The 14,089-nt window shown below is 35.5% G+C and overlaps 1 pseudogene; it reads left to right on the top strand.

The window, feature by feature from the left end:
* The first annotated feature begins 9,733 nt into the window (after nt 1-9,733).
* Nucleotides 9,734-14,089, top strand: LOC105040540 (uncharacterized; annotated as a pseudogene).

The following is a 14,089-nucleotide window of genomic DNA, read 5'->3' as shown; positions in this document are numbered from 1 at the left end:
TTCTAATGAGATCAGATAAAATCTATCTTATTTGGATTGGACCAAATCAGATATCCTATGGGTTGGCTAAAATTACCGTCTCTATATATCCTCAGTTGATTGCCACTAATTCATCGTCTTTCTGGGACCCTAATCTTTTAACTTTCAATCATAGAACTTGCAAACTATCAATTCAACACTGGTCATCAAATAGCTAACCCTATATATTACCAAAAAAAACAAATAGCCAACCCTATAGACCACTGCAGAGGTGATCCTATGCTGATTAGGATTGGAAACTAGTTGGGTCCGGCCGGCACTAATCAGACCATTTGACCGTCAACATTGGCTATTGCGCCATCGTTGAGATGCATCGAAAAGTGAGGACACAAGATGCACATTAGCAAACATACGTTTTTGCTTAAAAAAGTGAGGCCACAAGATCCATTAGACATCAAAGATCTGATGAATGTCTGATCAACTTGCTCTCATTGTGATTAACGATAGATTGGTAATGTGCATAAAATATGAGCCCATTCCTTGTCTTGCACCTACTGTACTCTTTATGCTTTTCTCAAGCTAGTTATAAAGAGTTACGCTTGAAAACAAGCTTATTGAGGTTATATTCAACTCGCGATTGAAACCAGAATTAGAATGGAGTAGAATAGGAGTTGGAATGGCCATATCCTTCAATATGTTTGGTTCATAACTGGAATGAAAATTGGAATTGGAATGAATTTTGAATACTAAAGCCGTAGAGATTGGATTTTGGAAGATTGCAGCATTTTCTTTTTTTTTTTTTGAATCGAAATGAAAATAATACCTTCCTCCAACCAAATGATTAAAATGGTAGTCATTTATTTCTATCCTTATTCTTATTCTTGTTCTAGAGTCTAACTCTTTCCAATCAAACACACTCTGAAGTGCTCCTGGTATGGTTTAAGGCCATATCGAGAACTCGCTATTCATCATCATCTTCCTCTAGCCTGCTCTCCGTGTGCCACTCATAATAAACCCCAATAATGATCTATGTTGGCGAGAATCTGCAGGACTGTTGCTGAAAGTTTATCCGCTAGGAAAGCTAAAGCAGTGCCAGCGGAACCTTGTGTATTATGCAAGCCATTCTTTCCCGAACTAAAGCAAAAGGAAGACGTACCCTATTGTCCCACTTTCAGAACAGACACAAAGCAAGAGAGCACTCTTTGAGACGTAGGCCAGTACCTCTAACTTAGAACTATTTGAGTGGATAAGCAATTGAAGTCTCTCTTTCTCACACAGCTAGATGGGTGATCCCACAACTCCACCATAGATGCATTATATGCTTCTAGAAGACCAGAACTTTATATAACAAGGAGAGAGGCTGCCTCAACTTTAGGCTCCTCCTGGTAATCTCTGGTGAGAAATATTCAGGTATGATTAGAATATCCGGTCATGATTCATGAAATTTAGTAGTTCGGTTCATTATGAGAAATGAAAGGATGAACGATTAAAGAAGGCATGTCCTAAGGAGCATTCCTCCAACTACTAAATTTGGAAATACAAACAGTATTAGTGTCTAACTGTTTGCTTCCGGGACCCGAGGGCTTTTGATTCTTTTTTCAAAGTGAACTGGACTAGGGTTTCCAAGTATACTAGCCCGGAATGCCCTTCCTAAGTGGTGATCTCTTGGGATATCTTAAACAAACTATTCCTCGAGAGCACTTTTCTAAAAGATGGACTTGTAGCTGTTCAGTGAAGCAATCTACATCAACATGCATTATTTTTATCTTTAATTTTTCTATATATAATGCAAGGGCGAATTCCTTTATATCTTGCTCTTTACCTGAGTGACATTAAATTATCTGCCTGAACTCTTTATATTGGATCTGGTAAGATACTCCTCTGCTTTTTTGGTATCTCAATCCTCACAAATGCCCTAAACTCTGTAGCTTGGGGCACAGTTTTGTTAGTTCCGCACATAGACTTTGTTGTCTTGTGAAAGTGGCCCGCCAGAATTACTATATTATTGGGGGCGGTTCACCAGTGCGCCGACAAAAAAAAAGAAGGGCAAAACGAACAACACCAATAGTCCACTTAAGTGTGCCACCAAGAGACTCTTGTGCCATAGAGTTCCTTTATGTGCAAATGATCCAAGGAGGTTGAAGTGGCCAGCCCGCACTAGCTCTTTTTATTACATTGAATAGAATTTGAGATAACAAAATAAATTATAAATAGTGATTCGGTTAGGAAGAAGAAAGATTTTTTTCAACCTGCTCAACTCGGAACTCTCAAAAGAAAAAGATAAAAGAAGAGGAGAATTTCGAAAGTAAAGATTCAAGTCCCTTTTCTTTCACTTTTTATTTATTTTTTTATTGATTAAAAATGAGGTATATGTCCTCTATTTTAATAACGAGTTTTGTCTTCATACAAATTAGATCATATTTCTCTTTTAGTTCCAAAAGAACTCTTTTATTTGAAATAGGTGTGCTTAGTAAAAATAATCTAAAAAAAATTAAAACTCTATCGGGAGGTAGATCTCAACTTCTACATCAACTCTTTCTTCTGTTGCTCTATCAGATTTTTTTCGGATTAAACGCTATGCTCGATCAAAGTTTCATCTAAAAGGAAAATTTTTGGACTGATCAGTTCGTTTTGGGATTCAAATGAAAAAATTTCATCTTAATCATTAAGGATATCATCTCTTTAATGAGATGATATCATATCTTAGATCTCGAAAAATTATCTAATTTCAAAAAAAAGATCATTGAAATTAGACGTCCTTTTATCAAATTATGGCCTTCAGATATTTGACTTGCAAAATGACTTTTTGATGTGACGGATCTTGCTCCTGAACTCTATCCAACCTTAGCCATAGTGATCAAAATGATCCATATCAATTTGATGATCCTCTTGATCAAACAGATGGGGCTAACTCGAAGTATCTTAGCCACGATACTCCCTAAGCAAATATGGAGTACTAAAGAATATGGATTGGTTGTGGAGGATTGGAATATTTTTTTTTCCCTCTGGAATCTGAACAGAAATAAAATCTTTCTTGACCAAGCAGTTGGAATGAGATTCACTCATTTTTGATCCTATTCTAGAGTCCAACTTCTGCTAATCAAATATGCCCATAATGTTGATCATACGAGGAATTAGAAGCTGAAGTTGTCCATGGTCAAATAAAATCAGTTCCTACTTGCTATCATGGTCCAAAATTAATCCGGTTTGAAACAACATAAAATCACATACATCCAAACAGAATTGATTATGTTCATTATGCAATTCTAGATTATTTAAAATTGTTTAAGAATGCCATCTTGCAAGCATTTGGAGCCAAGAAAACTCAATCAAGAGGAGAGCAGGAAAATTGGACTAGATATGACTGCAAACTAACAACAAGCCATATGACAGTGAGAGTCCTTTAATTATGCAGTTATAAGCTGAGATGATTCTGCCACAGATGTTGTTATTGATCTTTTGGTTTAACTTAATACAATCCGGATGGTCATGCCTCCCATTTCATCCCAAAAAAAACAAAAAGAAAGAAAAAAAGAAAGAAAGAAAGTTAGTGAGAGTCCTTTAGATGCTTGATGGGCATTTTCTGAACGTCTTCACCAAGTTTTGGAGGGCAAGATGGCAAACCTAATAAAGCTTCAAAGTAGGAGCAACATCCAGTTGGCCTAAGCTGAACCACATTAAAACCAAGAGGGTCCACAACCCTCATACGTTCTCTAAATGAAGTCTGTGTGATTCTCGCTCTTTTGTGTGGAGTGGATTAAGATTTATCAATGGCAGGCCAATTAACAGGCACCATGAAAAGGAAAAGGCTGAGTGAAAAAGAGGGCTTAATTATTGATTAGGCAAGTTGGACGGCAAAAAAGTTATTGAACGAAATGCTTTTTAACGGACGCATGTCTCACGAGCCCTCCATGTGGACCTCTCATCCCTCCATTCTTGACTAACATCACAATTGTACTCGATTACTTCGAAACATTGGAGACCTCTCTTAGTTTTCATGTCACCATCTTGGAGAAAAGATCTAATGGTTTACTTTATAGGCTAACTATGCATAAATTTCTGGCTAGATCAGATCCACTGTTTAGCAAGTGAATCAGTCCGATCATAAACCAACATGCATAAATATATTTATATCACTCTATTTTTTATTTTAAAAATTTATATTTTGCACCACATGCACCATGTATGCATCACATCAATTATATGTGCGTATTCTTACGGGCTCCATTCCTTATATGCTCATCTTGATGATTTATTTAAAAAAATACATGCATGTGATTAGTATGATGCACCGTCATATGAAGCACATGATTATATATATATATATACACACACAAACATTTTAGGAATATCTTTATGCATGCTGGTTCCTTGTTGAATGCACAGTGCAGGATATAATTTGGTCCAATCAACATCTCGGACATTAAAAAATAAATAAATAAATAAAAAGGGTGGGATTCTGTTTGGGCCATTTCAGGGACGCGTGTTGGAATTGGGTATCGCTATCTATTGATCATAAGGATGTGGAGATGGCAGTTTTTTTTTTTTTTTTGGGAGGGGTTGGGGGGTTGTGAAAAATTGGCTGCTCTTCAAGTTCGATAAAGGTTAAGGCCAGTACCGTAGCTTCCTAAACGGGCCATGTTAATTCGCTGAGGTGACTTTATTTGTTGGCACCTTTTGGCAGTGGATCGGATTGGGCTCGTGTCATGCATGCGCACTTCTTCCGATCGCCAAGCAGGACAAAAAAATTTCGTTCTGCATCGTACATCATGCAATTCAATTCCGTAGCGTGCAGTCATAGGATGTACGTACACACAATATCAATTAAAAATATATATATAATAAATTAGATAAAAATTTTATTTTATATTTTAAATTAAAAAAATAATTTTTTATTAAAATTTAAATTAAAATAACTTCCCATTTCAAACATAAATTAAAAATAACTTCTCATTTTTAATTGAAATAACCGTTATACCCTTGTATTCTCGTACGATTATACAATAAGATAGTATTATTTTACAATAATACAGTACTGACTTATAATAAAATAATATTATTTTTTAATATCGCAGTATTGTTTTATAATACGTAATGCAGTATCGATTTATAATAAGACAGTACTATTTTTTAATATCACAGTATTATTTTATAGTACGGCAGTATTGTTTTATAATAAAATAATATTATTTTATAATAGTATCATATTGCAATAAGATAATACTATTTTATAATAAGGTAGTATTGTATTATAATAAAAAAGTACTATTTTGTAATACTTTAACATCATAACAAGACAGTATTATTTTATAATAAAATAATATTATATTACAATAAGACAGTATTATTTTCTAATATCGTAGTGTTGTTTTAGTGTTGGTTTATAACTGCAGGGATAATTTGATCATTTATATCAATTGGGGAGTTGCTTTTAAGTGAAACTCAATTGGGGAGCTACTTTTAATTTTAATCTCAAATGAGGAGTTTTCACTAGTTTATCCTAAAATATACACCGTAATCGTCACTTTTTTATTCAATAAAATTAATTTATTTATTTTTGTTAAGATCGAGGAGTATGTCTAGACTGTGTTATTCATCTAGAATTTTATAAAATCATTAAAAAAAATATTCTCTGTACTGTGCATGTGATATATCGGCGCATGGCACCAATTATGGCTATTTATTCCGATGAACTCTTTTTATCAAACACGTATTTTAGAAAAAATTATTGGTTAGACTTATTCTATCGTATAGGCTTCGGATCATTCAATAAAATATCATCATATTATTTAGTGATTTAAAATTTTAATTTTTTTAAAAAACATGCATAAATAAAAATAATTAAAATACATAATTAACTATGATTAGTCATCTCTAATCTAAGTTTAGCTAGATTTATTTTAATCAATAATTTTTAGTATATTAGTGCACCACTATAGGAAACGATGGCTGTGATTGGTGCCTTGCATGGCAATGTACTGAATAATTTCTCCGGCTTTGGTCACGTCACCATCACACCAAAACCCCATTTGATGAAGTCAAGGATGATGGTCCCCATAACTTTCGTAAAGCCTCCATTTATGTAAAGGAGTAACGAGCTCACGTCTGGGGACTGGCTGCAAGTCTCCAACTCGCAACCGGATGAGGCCTGAGGTGAGGGTGAGACAAGCGCAGAGAGATTGACCAAAAAAAAAAACCGGCATGAGCTGATCCAGTTTGGGCTGAGTTCAGATCCAACAGGTTTTCATTTTGGATACTACATGATGAATTGATTTGTTCCAGATTCTAAGGTAAGGATCCTAATAGAGATTTATTTAGGATCATGATTATTGGTGTAAATCTTTTAAGGATAGTTAGTTTAGTTTTCTAGTAATGCCAAATTGAATTGTGAAAATTAGGATATGCTGGAGCTGAATCATGAAAAAAAGCGATATGATTTAATCTGCAGGATTAACCAATACATTGAGACGAATTGAAGAGTTTCAAGTCAATTCCGGTCAAGTAGGACCTAAAATAGCATATATTTGTATCTCTTTTATAATCTTCGCATTTATTTTTGTATGTTGAACATTTTCTCATAAAAAATCACTATCATTTATAAAATTAAAGAAAGAAATGCACGATTGATGCTAATCGTTGTTGTTAAAAATTATTTATCATCACACATAAAGGTGGATCTAAATATAATAAACGGACCTTTCTCTAAAATATATTTTTATTTTATATATATATATATATATATATATATATATATATATATATATACACTACATAATACTTATCCGATCAACAAGTAGATATTCGAAGTGTTAATTAAAATTATTAAATAATAAACAGATATGTGCATTGACCTATCCCTGTGATGGCTTTAATGCCCGGTTCATCTCTGTTCCGCACCTAGATACCGACTAAAACCGCACATCCAGTATACAGCTTTCTTATGTTTACTAAATTCTTGGCCCAAAGGCCCAGGATACACATGTCCTCAAAATTAAGTTGTCTATTAGTTGGATCTCTTACCATTGGTTCATACTTTTTTTTTTTTGGGTAGAATTATTCGTTCATACTTTAAATCACTGGCTTAAAACATCTTGCGCTATCAATGACAACATTTTGAAAGCAAGTTATACCGGCACTTACGGTAATCTGGAAAATATTTGCAGGTGTCACGTAGAAATGCTAATGGCACCAATGTCACGATGTGACTCAAGAGCTACATTTTATACTCTTGCTTCAGATTGCAAAAGTTTCTAATCCAAGTTTTTCTTTCTCCGATGACCGACTCAGAGAGCTCTACAAACATTAGTCAGCGATTAAAAATTGCTTTCCTCTTTTAAAACTAGCCTAATGCAAGAATTGTCCAATGATTCAAGTCCATCTTATTCCAAACAGAAGCAGATGAAGTACTTATTCCTTAGCTTATATGCTTTTGGTGAAAAAGGTGATGCGGTGCACAATTTGAAGCACATGGGCTGTTGCTGAAGTATTTTCCACTTCTAGAGTCTAGCCCACGCCTCCAACTAGAGTATTAAATTTCATGTTCAGAAATACTTTATAAAGATTTCCATGTCCCCCTCTGCCCTCCGCTGGTCGTAGGCTAGGGTTGGACGTTAAAAATATCAAATTTTAAATAGATCCTACCCGAAATCTGAGTAAAAATAAGTATATTCTAAATCTGACGTCTAGCCCATGATCAGCTCTGATCCTTTCCCAGCTCCCAACTCCCTGATGCATATGGCTCCAAAGTTTAAATGGTTGTGAGTAGTACTCCTTCACATTACTTTAAAGGTAAAAAGAAAAATAGTCAATCGAAATTCTCAACTCGCATGACACCTCTATGTTGAGCCCCGACTAGTAGGTTAAGGTGTGAAATTTATGAAGGTTTGGCGGAAGTAGCAATATAATTATTCAACTCTAAATGCATATATTTCCGTAAGAAAACTCTAGTTGAAAAAAAATATTTGCATCAATTCCAAGAGCCAATCTAGAACTAATACGAACAAACCTGTATCCAATTCAAAAAGTTATACCGGTTATCTCGATTTGAGAGAATAAGTCTTGCAAATTAGTGGCTTCTCCAAATTTGTGAACCATACGATTGAATCCAATTTTAGTAATTGTAAACCAGCCATCATCAAACGACGCGGAACGTTGCTTACTACTATGTAGGTAAACCTAGAGCAGTCTCTTCAAATATACTGAAAGGTGCATTTTGATGAGTATGAAGTCTGCATTGCTTGTGCAATTCTAGCCATCAATAAAATATAATTTTGCATATCTTGAGCATTTCCGATCGAGATGACCTATCTCTTAGTCTTCTTCTTCCCCACTTTTTTTTTTTTTAAGGAAAATGCGTGTTGGTTTTGATCTAAAATATTGAATGTATTTGGTCAGTTGTAAGCACCTGGCAGAAAGGGCCTTCTGCGAATTCCATTAGTACAGAATCGAATCATACCACATGTTAGTGTTTGAAAATTTATTCCATCCATTCTACGCAGACCTGAGGGTCCACAATTATTCCGCACTGCTTTGCGTAGCAAAGCTGAAAGTTTGTGGGCTTTGGATGCACAATCCGTGAGAGCCCGGAGAAATATTTATATCTCCGCCATCCTAACAGCAAGCGAGGATTCACACGGCAAATCCAAAGCCATATAATAAAGACTGGCTTTTTACTTTGCGAGCGCATTGAGCTCACATGTTACGGGGCCTACCTAGTGCTATCACAGCCTTTGATAGCCACATACCCACTTTGATTAACTTGTCGACAGGTGCATCTGCTCCACTTCCTACTCGGATTGCTCCACTTCCTACTCGGATTGCAATCGAATCGGACGCAGGTGGGATACTTATATGTTCATATTTTTTTATTTTTGTTTAACAAATGTAAATAAAGATATTAATATTAGTCAGATATAAATTTATATCAATATTTATTTTAAATAAAAATAAATATAATAATCACAAATATAAATATAGATACAAATCAAATAATTAAATTTTATGATTATAAAATTAAAAATATTATTAAGTAAATCATAAATCAAAATAATAATATGTTAATATGATTATATATATATATTTAAAATTTATAAATATTATATAAAATTAAATATGTGAATATGATTGACTAGTTAGCTATTTATATCCATATTTTTTTATAGATATTATATAGATATTAGTCAGATATTAAAATTATATCTATATTCAAATACATTCGGACATGAAGATGGAGCTGGATGGAATAAGATCCAATTCACTTTCACTTATAAGGGTGAGAGAAATAGGTATTGGTTAGGTGCACAAAAAATTATTGGTTGGATCTGATTCAAAATGGATCATAGATAAATGATACTTAGTTTGAAAAAAATAAGATTAAATATTATGATAACACTTGTTGTTAAGAAAGAAAAAAATATTAAACATATGATAAAACATATGTTAAGGAGAAAAAATAGAGAAAAAAAAGGTTAAATAATATCTGATCCAATGGACCAGGTCCAACCAATAATCGATCCGGGTGCACACAAAGGTCTAAACGGAGCGGGGGCATTTTAGGAACCTTGGCAAAAATTAACCGCCTCCTTATTGAACTCCAGCTATTTCTTTCTTCAATTTTATTAATTTTTTTACTCACCGACAGGGGATTAGAGACGGTGGATCTCGTCTTCGAAAGTTTTTTTTTTTTCTTCCTTTCTTTTTTTATATCTTATAAAGAGAAAAAAGGTTTTTTTTTTTTTTATTCCCTAAATATATAAAAGGAGTAATGCAGGGAAGGAGGAAAGGAGGACCCTTTTTCCGGGATCTCCACCTCTCGCTTCCATCCCAGCAGCTGAGTGGCTTTTTATTTTTTGATCCGATCTCTATTTCTTCAAGCTACTGGATTGCTTATCTAAGGTTTGTACGCTTGCGCTCTTTCTTTTTTCAAATTTCTCAATCCTTTTAACATTGTGTTTGGTGCATTGATGCTTAGATCTGCGATAAGCTCTCCGGATCTTTAGACTGTGTTCGTGATTAAATGAATGTTCGAGATCTATAGTTTGTCGGAGAATTCGCGTTTTAGGCGAAAAAGAACTGTTCTTGTTCTTGATGAGTTAGAAACCTCCGGATCTTGTTTTTGATCTGGGATTCTTGAACATAATGTAGGATTTACTGCGTTGATTTATGATTTTCTTGGGAAACTCGAGATCTCCTTGCTTTGTATTAAGTAATACTTTTGTTGGAATGGTTTATCGATAGCGTTTGTGCATTCAAGATTTCATGGTTGTTTTGTGTAGATCACCTCCCTATTGCTCAGAAAAAAAAAGGTGGAGTTTGGAGGAAAGAAAGCATCTTTCGTAACATCTAATTTGCTATTAATCTTACAAAGATATATTGGATCCGAACGTATGCTCTGCCATGTACATTTTCTTGAATATAGTTACTACAGGATCAAAGGTTATCTTGTCCTTTGAAGGAATTTTTGGGAAGAATTTGTGCAAGATAAATTATGACGCTTGGTTGCCTAAGAGCTCAGATGCTGTCTATTGGCAATTTCTTTGATTAGTTCCTCATAGGTCCATAGGAGGAAAGTGGCTCTGTACTCTAGACATTGGATAAGTTGAGCTTTCATTTTTTGTTTGGGGTTATGATATATGTGATTATATGAAGTTTGGAGTCTCTCAAATGATTGGACGAAATAATTTTATTTATCACATATATTTAGGTCTTCGGAACTTAAAGTCCACATGAAGTCCATGTCTCATTAATATATCAATAGAGCACAATATGTGTGATGCATGTGAGAAACATGGCATGGTGGGTCCATGTTGTGGAGCTGCATGCGAGCACAAGAAAGTTGAAGAAAGGAGGAGCATTCATGTAACTTGTAATATTTAAAAGTTATTTTGGAAATTGGAAAAGTGGAGTCGAAATCAATTGAGCCTCACAAATGCATACACTTCAGCTAGTTTGGCTTTAGTAGTAGAATAAGTATCCGGGATGCTTCAAAGTTAATACAATGAGTTTCATAAAATGGCTTACGAGGTTATTGCTATTTTATGGGAGGGAGAAGTTGGAGGGGTTACTTTTTATATCAAATGACCATTAACGTCAGCCATTGAGAGCTATCTTTGTAAATAGAACTGGACCTGAAAACAGAAATAAGGCTAGGTAAGCATTTTACTTATGTTAGAACTTGGAAATTAGGACCAATTGTCTCTTCTCTGGTTCCTCAGGATTTGGATGGAACAATAGGTTCTCCTTGGGAGGTGGACGTGAATGATTCATAGAATTCCAGATTCTAGTTTTTTTGTCTCTGCTCTCAGTTAAAACCACAACCTAAAGATATGGAGACTAACTGAATATAACTTTTTAGAGATCATTGATTCAGACATTTGTTTTTCTCATTCTATTGCCAGTGCTATTAATGCTTTGCTTGTATTTAGCAAATATCTGTCCATTCTCTAAATCATTCTTACCGACCCTGAAGCAAAATTTTGAATTTGTTAGTAAATCTTATAATCAGAAACCACCTTTTACTTTTCTCTGCAATGGTATAATCAATTTTGATTCCATCAACGGAATATTTGATTCCTCAGACTAGTATACTATTTAGTTCTCCAAGACTAGGAAATCTTTGGTGTTAATACATGGTGTTTTCATTAATCCCCAGATACACATGTAAGGTCAAGAAACAAGTTGAAGATCTTTGAATTTTTGCCTATTGATTGATATATGGTTCAGCTGTCAAGACAGAATGGTTTAACAGGGAACTAAATCCCCTATTGAACTAGTTTGACCACGTAGTTGATTTAATAACCTCGAAAATTTGTTCTTAATATTGCAGAAATTGTTCGGGTGTCAGTGATGCTTCTCCAGTCTAATAGCCGGCACCAGAGATCAAAAGGATCTAAGGTTAAAAACATAGTACAGGTAACTGTGCTTCTAGCTCTTGCCATATGGTTGCTCTACCAGATCAAGCGCTCACATGATAAAAATAATGGATACACTGAAAATGATGGAAATGAGCTTAGCAGTGGAGCTGGAGACATTCATCTGGGGCGTAAAGCAAAAGCTGGGTCCGAGAATGTGATTGTCATAGACAACCATGTAGGAAACTTCGAGGAGACATCTGAAACAAAAGAAGCTGGAGGAGGTCAGGATGATGCTCTCAATCAGTACCCTGATGATAAGGGTAAAAAAGCCATTCCTAACAAAGAACATGAGGAATCTCGAGAAGACATCAAAGATACTGAGACAATAGGAAGTAAACAGGAGCAACGAGGCAGTGAAGATAATAATGCTGATTCTCATATTAATGGTGGAGACAAAGGTGCTGGTAATGGTACAGGTGAAGCCATAGAGGAAGTTATAAGACTTCCCAGTCAAAAGGATACTGATGATTCTTTTGATCAAAATGGAAATAGAGATAAAAGAGATGACTCAATTGAAGAAAATGTGCTTCCAAAAGATGACCGTGTTGTTGAAACCTTCTTACTGAATGGGGCAACCAGTGATAATGGGGAAGCAACAAGTTCAGATGAAGAGGAGCTTTCCACCAGTCAAACTGAAACTGGTGAAATTGCAGAACTTAACAGTGAGCATCTTGAAACAGGTGGTGAATTAAGTGATAGAGCAATGCCTGAAGCAGAAGGATCATCCAATTCATCTCTTATTGAAGATCAAAGCAATGATTATGTATCAACAAATGATGATTTCCATAAAAAGGTGGAAGTAGAATCTGAAGGCACCATTGCTGCAGATGCTGAAATTAGCAGAAATGAGGTTGGAGATGCTAAAATTGATGTAGGATCAGATGAAGAGCATTCCGGTCAGTCCCTTCCCAGTGAAGAAAATGATGCAGTGTCAACCAACAATGAGACTCCTGAAAGGAAAACTGTTGAATCCCAAGAAGACAATACTGGTGCTGAAAAACTGAGGAAAAGGACACAAGATCTGAGGACGAGGTTACTAACTCCTTGAGTTCTGCTGAAGATAACACTGAAGTAGTGATGCCAGCCAACAAGGAGACTCCTAAAACAGAAGCAGTTGAATCCCAGGCTAACAGTATTCCTGAGGCGATTACTGATACTAATTCTTTTGAAGATGCAGGGACTGATACAGGATCTGATGATCAACTTGCCAATGCATCCCTTGCTTCTGAGCAAAACAATGTAGTAGTTGAATCCCGTGGTGATAAGGCTTCCCATGCTGAAGTTACTCCTGAGAATGTGCATGAACAAGAAAACAGTGATTCAAAGTCCAATGATGAACTTGCAAATTCATCACTTGCTTCTGAAGACAGAAATGTCGATAAGCCAGCAAATGGTGAGGCTACTAATGTGGATGCAGGTGAATCCCAAGAAGGCAATGCCAGTGATGCTGAAATTAATGGCAATGGTTCTACTGAAGAAACAAAGAGTGAAACAACCTCCAATAATGAAGCTGCAGATTCCTCTGACAGCAGTGAGCAGAAAAGTTCAGAGAATCCAAACCATGTGACTCTTGATGGTGAGGCAGTTGAATCTCGAGATGATAATGCAGACAGGGCAGGTAACAGAGAGCCGAGTGATCTGAAGTCTGAGTCTCGAATAATCAATGTTGCTGAGGATGAACATAATGGCAATGGTTCAGCTGAACAGTGACTGAATCAATATCCAGTAATGAATCTGCGAATTCATCTCACAATAATGAGCAGAACAGCTCAGTCTCTAAACAGTGAATCGGTTGAGTCTCAAGGGGATGGTGTTTCAGAAGCCAAAACTAGTAGCAGCATTGCCCATGAAGACACGAAGATCGAACCATACCCCAGTAACGAAACCAGTTCTGAACCAGGCAATAATGTTGTATTATCTGACAACAATGTAAGTTCGGAATAAGGGCTAAAAGTTGGTGCAGATTCAGAATCATGTTGCTCTTCAGTCGTTTCTCAAAAAGAGATCACTGACCTGAGTGCCGTTCCGAAATATGGACGTGGACTCAGTAGTGGGAAAAGGGAAGGGGTATTCGCTAGTAATGGGAAAAAGAAAGGTGCATTAGCTGATCTATGTTGTATCAGTTTGTTAGTCTTTGGCTGGAAGTGTAAAGGGCTGCTATATATGCTAAATCTTTCCTTTTTCTGCTCTTGCTTTAA

This window comes from Elaeis guineensis, chromosome 3 (assembly GCF_000442705.2).
Source record: "Elaeis guineensis isolate ETL-2024a chromosome 3, EG11, whole genome shotgun sequence".
Classification (NCBI taxonomy): Eukaryota; Viridiplantae; Streptophyta; class Magnoliopsida; order Arecales; family Arecaceae; genus Elaeis; species Elaeis guineensis.
The sequence above is the reverse complement of the archived record's forward strand: the minus strand, read 5'-3'. Positions and strand labels throughout refer to the sequence as shown.